General features: G+C 37.0%; 1 pseudogene; it reads left to right on the top strand.

Annotated features, from left to right (window-relative positions):
* Window positions 1-1,226: 1,226 nt before the first annotated feature.
* On the top strand, window positions 1,227-6,001 carry LOC115961585 (annotated as a pseudogene).
* Window positions 6,002-6,318: the final 317 nt, after the last annotated feature.

The following is a 6,318-nucleotide window of genomic DNA, read 5'->3' as shown; positions in this document are numbered from 1 at the left end:
AAATACAATACGAACATGTTCAATCATAGGTATTAGCATTCTCTCCTTTGAAATGAATCTATTTCAAGGTTTAGATTAGATATTACAAATCTAAAGGTGTACGCCAGAAATAAAAGGAAAAAGTTATTTCCAAACTGGTTCGGACAAAAATTCATCCAAACCACCACAGTAGGATTGATAAAGCCATTCACATGCATGTACTTCTAGTCACATAGCTTCTTTAGACTTTTAGCCATGTGACTTGTTTAAATACCATACATGGATGGTTTTATGAACCGCCACATGATGAGTTGGAGCAAATTCCTCCAAACCCGTATAGAGGAAAATTGTGTCCAAAATAAAATCTCCATTTGTTTCAATAAAAAACCTTATGTGAAGATAGTTCTCTATGTTTTTCAATGTTTTGTAACATCATAAAATAAAATAGTCAAAGGAAAACTATTTTTTATGACTTATTTCTAAATTTTTTAGAAAACAACTATATTTTATGGCAAGCTAAACGAGGAAAGTTTCAAACTCATTTAAGGTAAGTTTGCTACCATAAAAAAGAAATGAGACAGTTTTATAGAAAGCAATTTTTAGAAAATGACTCATTTTCTTGAAAACATTAACCAAACAAACAGAGCATTAATGATCAACCATGAAGTAGACTTTCCTCTTTTCACTTGAAATGTGAGAGCACCCTGTACATTAATTGTTTGATCAAATATAATCACCTCACTGCAGCAAACAATATATGCCTATATATATGCTCCCATTTTACATGTAGCCAAAGATTAAATCACTAAACACACTAATCAAACTTGATAATTTCACACAAAACTCCATAATCACAGTAATCATTCGCAGTCTAGTACAGTAAAGTTACGATTTTTACAAATTACAGTTACAAAAAATCACAAAAATTTACAGTTACTGACCAGTACGGCCTTATGGGCCGGGACGGGGATGGGGGGCCCAGAAGAGGAGCCATCGTCGGAGGAAGCAACGAGAACGACGTCGGTGAAGCAAGGCCCATTGGGCCTAGAGAGGTGTTGGGGATCGAAGGGAGACCAGAACCTGAGAAAAGCGACTTCGGCTTTCAAGTCTTCGATCTCCCTCTTGCGATCCTCCTCGGTCTCGTTGGCCTCTTCGTAGCACTCCTTGCACGTGCCAGAGTCACGTGACTCGTACGACGCTTGGCACGACAGGCACTTCATCGTCTCCGTTTGTGTGAGATGGTCTAAAATTCGGAGCGGCATTGTCCTCCTCAGCCCTTGGATTGCGTGGTGCCGAGGCCCGAGGGATATCAAGTTAGGATACCTTGGCCTCGGAGCCGAAACCAGGTTACTTTCATTTCCACCAATCGAATATGCCTGCTTTTCTGGTTATTTTATTATATTGTTTTATAAAGTGTGATTACTATTCATAATTCATTATGATTATTGTTTTTTAGTTAGTTGTTTGAGTGTTTTAAGGTAGAATTGTTTGTGATCGCGTAGTTAACAATTCGGAAATGATGGATTATGTGTATAAAGTCTAGAGCCCGTTTGGTAATGCGTTTTCAAATTATGAGCTTTTTTGAACTTCATTATAGAATTTGCCTCTAGATTATATGAGATTGATTGATTTACAAAAGTAACTTATTCTTGAGAAGCTAGAGATAGAACCCAATTGATGATATTTAGAAGGGAAAGAAAAAGTTTATGTTGGGAACTTTTGGTGGCAAGGAAAACCAATTACTCAGCTGTTACAGCTTACAAGAACTGATTTGTCTCCCGATTAAGTGTTCATTCTATTTAAAACATTTTCCATAGTTATTCAGTCTCTGGTACATCACTGTTTCATCTTGTTCAGACCTTTGGGGGACTTTTATTTTTTCGCTAACTATGAGATAGAATTGCAGGTGTGGTTGACTAATGTTCCACATACAAGTCTGTTTGAAGCTAAAGGTAGTCAAAAATGGATATCAATAAAAAACAATATGTAAGTTTTTCCAGGAGGTGGAAGGGCGATTAGTCACTTGGATCGGATTTCTAAGGTTGGTCTATTCTGTAATTCTCATTACATATTAGTATGCATGTGCATGACATCGATTGCCATCTCTTTAATTGAATGCGCAGATGATTCCCGACATTGGTTTTGGCCAAAAGACCCGAGTAGCATTGGACATTGGTAGTGGAGTAGCAGATTTTGGTGCCCTTTTGATGCAACATAATGTGACCACTCTGTCAATAGCGCCAAAAGACGAATATGCAAACCAGATTCAGTTTGCTCTAGAATGTGGTGTGCCTGCCATGGTAGCTACATTTGCTACGCGTCGTCTGTTGTATCCTAGCCAGGCTTTTGATTTCATCCATTGTTCAGAACGTGGAGTTAATTGGGCCCAAAATGGTACACTCCCTTTTCCCCCTTGTATATATAGCATTAAGGACATTTTTGGCTTCTAATATTTGATCAGTAGCTCTTTTCTGATTTTCTTTATCAAGATGCTCTAGGTCTATTTCCAGCCTGTTGATAAATTAAAAGCTTATTTTTTTGTGAGTATTGGAACATATCTGAAGTGACTCTCAGCCAAGGGCCTTGTAGCTCAGTGGCATTACCTGGTCTCCTTTATAAGGAGAACCAGGGTTCAAATCCCCCTCCCCAAGTTGTTGTGTGTGTATACACACACACACACACACATATACATGCAGTGATTCTTGGCAACACAATTTTTTTTTCACGATCTTCTCTTCAAAACAAATAAATGAAAAGGGAGTAAAAATAAAAAGGGATTGTAAATGTATTTGATACTGTTTCGCTGAATCAGTTGACATTGATAATCCATTTTCATTGGCTTGGATGCAGATGGAATTATGCTTCTTGAAGCCAACAGGATGCTAAGGGCAGGAGGATATTTTATTTGGGCAGCAGAGGCTGTTTATAAACGTGAAGAAAACCTATGAGAACAATGGAGAGGTAGCTCACAATGAATGTTCTTCTAGGTTTTTTGTCTTATTCAGCACTTGTTAGTTATTAGTTTGTTGCTGTGCAGTCTCATAATCTTTGTTTCATTTTATTATCTGCTCACCCCCCCCCCCCCCCCCCCCCTCAAAACCAAACAAACCAAAAATTTTCTTCTTCTGGTGATAATTTTCCTATTTATCTTACAGATTCATATTTGGGCTTATTTATTTACACTTTCAGGAATAGAGAACTTGGCTACTTGCATTTGTTGGGAACTAGTAAAGAAGGAGGGATATCTTGCTGAATGGCGAAAACCTTTGAATAACAGCTGTTATCTTAATCGTGCTGGTGAAGTGCAACCTCCATTGTGTGATTCTGACGATGATCCAGGCAAAGTTTGGTATGACTTTCACACCCTTGACTTCACTTTTAGTGAATGTATGGATTTCACATATGTGAATTTAAATTAAATATACAGACAGATAGTGTAAATGTGCCAGCGCATGACCCTTGATGCTGCAATAGTCTTTCCGAAATTGATCTTTTAGAGGTTAATATTTCAGTTCTGGCTATAAATATTGAAATTATAACAAAACATTTCCTTTTATTTAGAATGGTTTCCACAATTTTGCCTTAGGGATAAAATGATTTTAGCCTGTCTTTTGTTGAGTTGAGTCATATAGAATGAAACGTTCATTCTTTGTCATCTTTTCTATGTTTAAGCTTGAATTAATTATTTAAGAGAGAGGAATTCTGTAGGGTGTGACTGCATTTACAGCGTGAAGCAACTTTAGGAAAATAATAGGAATGTAGTCATAATCTGGCTATTAAAATAAATAAAGGAGAAACAAAGTATTCCAAATCTTCATTAAGATTCTCATATAACTTTTGTAAAGGCAAGAATTTTGGTTGGAACCAAGAAGTTTTCTTTGTACTTCAATATCACTGTTCTGTGAGAAAAGATAGGGAAATATGTTTTGTATTAAATTTCTGCATGTTAATTTAACAACAATTTCTGGTAGTTGTTAATCTGGTTGCCTTATTGGACATACGTTATGCTTTTCATTTTCAACATCCCACATGAGCTCAGTAAGGCTTAACAAGCTATGAAGGAGAAGACTGTCAAAATAAATAATATGTAACAGCTTTTATACTTTTTGCAGGTATGTTAATTTGAGAACATGCATCACTCGATTACCAGAGAATGGATATGGAGCTAATGTTACTACATGGCCTTCACGCCTTCATTATCCACCAGACAGGCTCCAGAGCATAGAGATGGATGCCTACATATCCAGAAAGGAAATCTTCAAGGCGGAGTCAAAGTATTGGAATGAGATAATCACTGGTTATGTTGGTGCTTTTCAGCTGGATATGGAGGGTATATCATTCTAACAACTCTTGATATCTTTGCCATATTCTTGCATAGTAATTGGATGTTTTATAAACCCTCTCCATTTTCAGTATTCCTTTTAACCTTAAAGAAAATGGAAATCATTTTACTGTGGCAGGTTTGCAGCTGCACTGCATGACCTTGGGATTAATGGCTGGGTTATGAATGTTGTTCCAGTTAGTGGCCCCAATACCTTGCCTGTCATATTTGACCGTGGACTTATTGGAGTTAGGCATGGTTGGTATGTACTAATCACCTTCAAGTATCTCTTTTGAAAATTGCTGCTGCTTTCGTACTTGCCCTTGGTAGTTTCATAGCCTCTTTTCAAACTCCATACAGCAGTTTATCAAGAGCCATTTGTTTGTTACTTAAATACAAAGGAAAGAATGGCCATCTTGGTCCAATCTAAATTGTGAAAATAATGACGTTTTCTGTGGTAACAAATAAAATCTCTCACAAACAATTGACCTGGATTTCTGGAAAGCACTTGTCAAAGTAAACTTTGTATAAAAAATGAGAAACTGTAAGACTATAATGTTGTGGTATAAGAGGAAGCAAGACATCAGTAGGACTATTGAAGCACACATGAAAATTTTGGATGGTGATAACGTTTTCAAACTGTAATTTTTCACTTTAATTGTTCACAGTTTCCTACATGTGACTGGATATTTATAAAAGATATTTCAGTGGATGCTTTTAGAAGTTGTGATAAATGATAAACTTTCCACATTGCTTCTTCTTGTTACTAAAAACTTGGACTTAAGTTGTAATGCTTGAAATTTTTATTCTAGGTGCGAACCATTTGACACTTATCCTAGAACATATGACCTGTTGCATGCGAATGGTCTCTTCTGTGTTGAAAAAAAGAGGTATGAATTTTGCTCTCTCACATTTCCGTTTATTTTGTTTGTGGATGCAAACCTCATTTTATACTCAGTACATACTAATTTTTTGCCAAATGTTATATGTGTCAGGCAAAGATGTGATTTCTCAACCATCATGCTTGAGATGGATCGGATACTAAGACCAGATGGGCGTGTCTATATACGTGACACAATATCTGTTATTGGTGAAGTAAATGAAATTGCATCTGCCCTGGGATGGGTGCCTGCACTATGTGAAACTGGCGAGGGACCCCATTCAAGCTGGAGGATCTTAATATGTGATAAACGTATGTGACCTGCTTCATAGTGTCTCTAAGTTACTTCTTTGTTTCTGTTTGTCCAGAAGAAAGGAAGAAGAAAAACAAAAAACAAAGAAGGAAAAAGCATATAAACTAGGGGACAGTGGCATCTAAACCCAGATAGAAGCAGGGCTGGTTGGACATGAGATTGTCCAATTAACTGGGCAGGGTCTCTGCAAAGCTTTCTTGGTTACCAGCTGTCTTCTTCATTGAATGCTATTATTTTTCGTTTCACCTTGATGAATGCCGTGAATTGTCCCTGTTTCTCTTGTATATTATGGCCACTTCCCAACACATAGTACTTTGTTAGAGAAGTTTTGGTAAAAAATTTTGGAACGCTCAAAGCCTTTGCTGCTGAGCACACTTTTCATTCTTAAAAGAGTCTTGATTATTAGAACTGTAACACAGATTAGCTCTGTGATGTACAAATGATTTGTTTGGTCTCTGATAAACTCGCCTATGACCTGTGAAAAATTGCTTGGAGAAGAGCTTCATAAGTTTATTTTCAACCTACACATAGGAAAGACACTTTAAACTTGTTGCAAGGCAGGTCTTAATGGATATTTACACTAAGAGAGCTGAGGATTGGTTACCAAGTGATTTGGGAGGCCATATCAGTATCATGGAGACAAGCGATTGGTTCTCTTTCTTTCTTTTCTTTTTTTAGCTTGCCAAACAATCCATCAAAGAGAAGCATCCTTCAACTACTTATAGGGGATAATAGCATAGAATTAGATCTCCATCGTCTCTGCCTTTTGCATTCAGGGCAAAGGGGACTAGATGTCTCTCTTGTGACTAAAAAGCTTTCAAAATG

This window comes from Quercus lobata, chromosome 9 (assembly GCF_001633185.2).
Source record: "Quercus lobata isolate SW786 chromosome 9, ValleyOak3.0 Primary Assembly, whole genome shotgun sequence".
In the NCBI taxonomy this organism is placed as follows: Eukaryota; Viridiplantae; Streptophyta; class Magnoliopsida; order Fagales; family Fagaceae; genus Quercus; species Quercus lobata.
The sequence above is the reverse complement of the archived record's forward strand: the minus strand, read 5'-3'. Positions and strand labels throughout refer to the sequence as shown.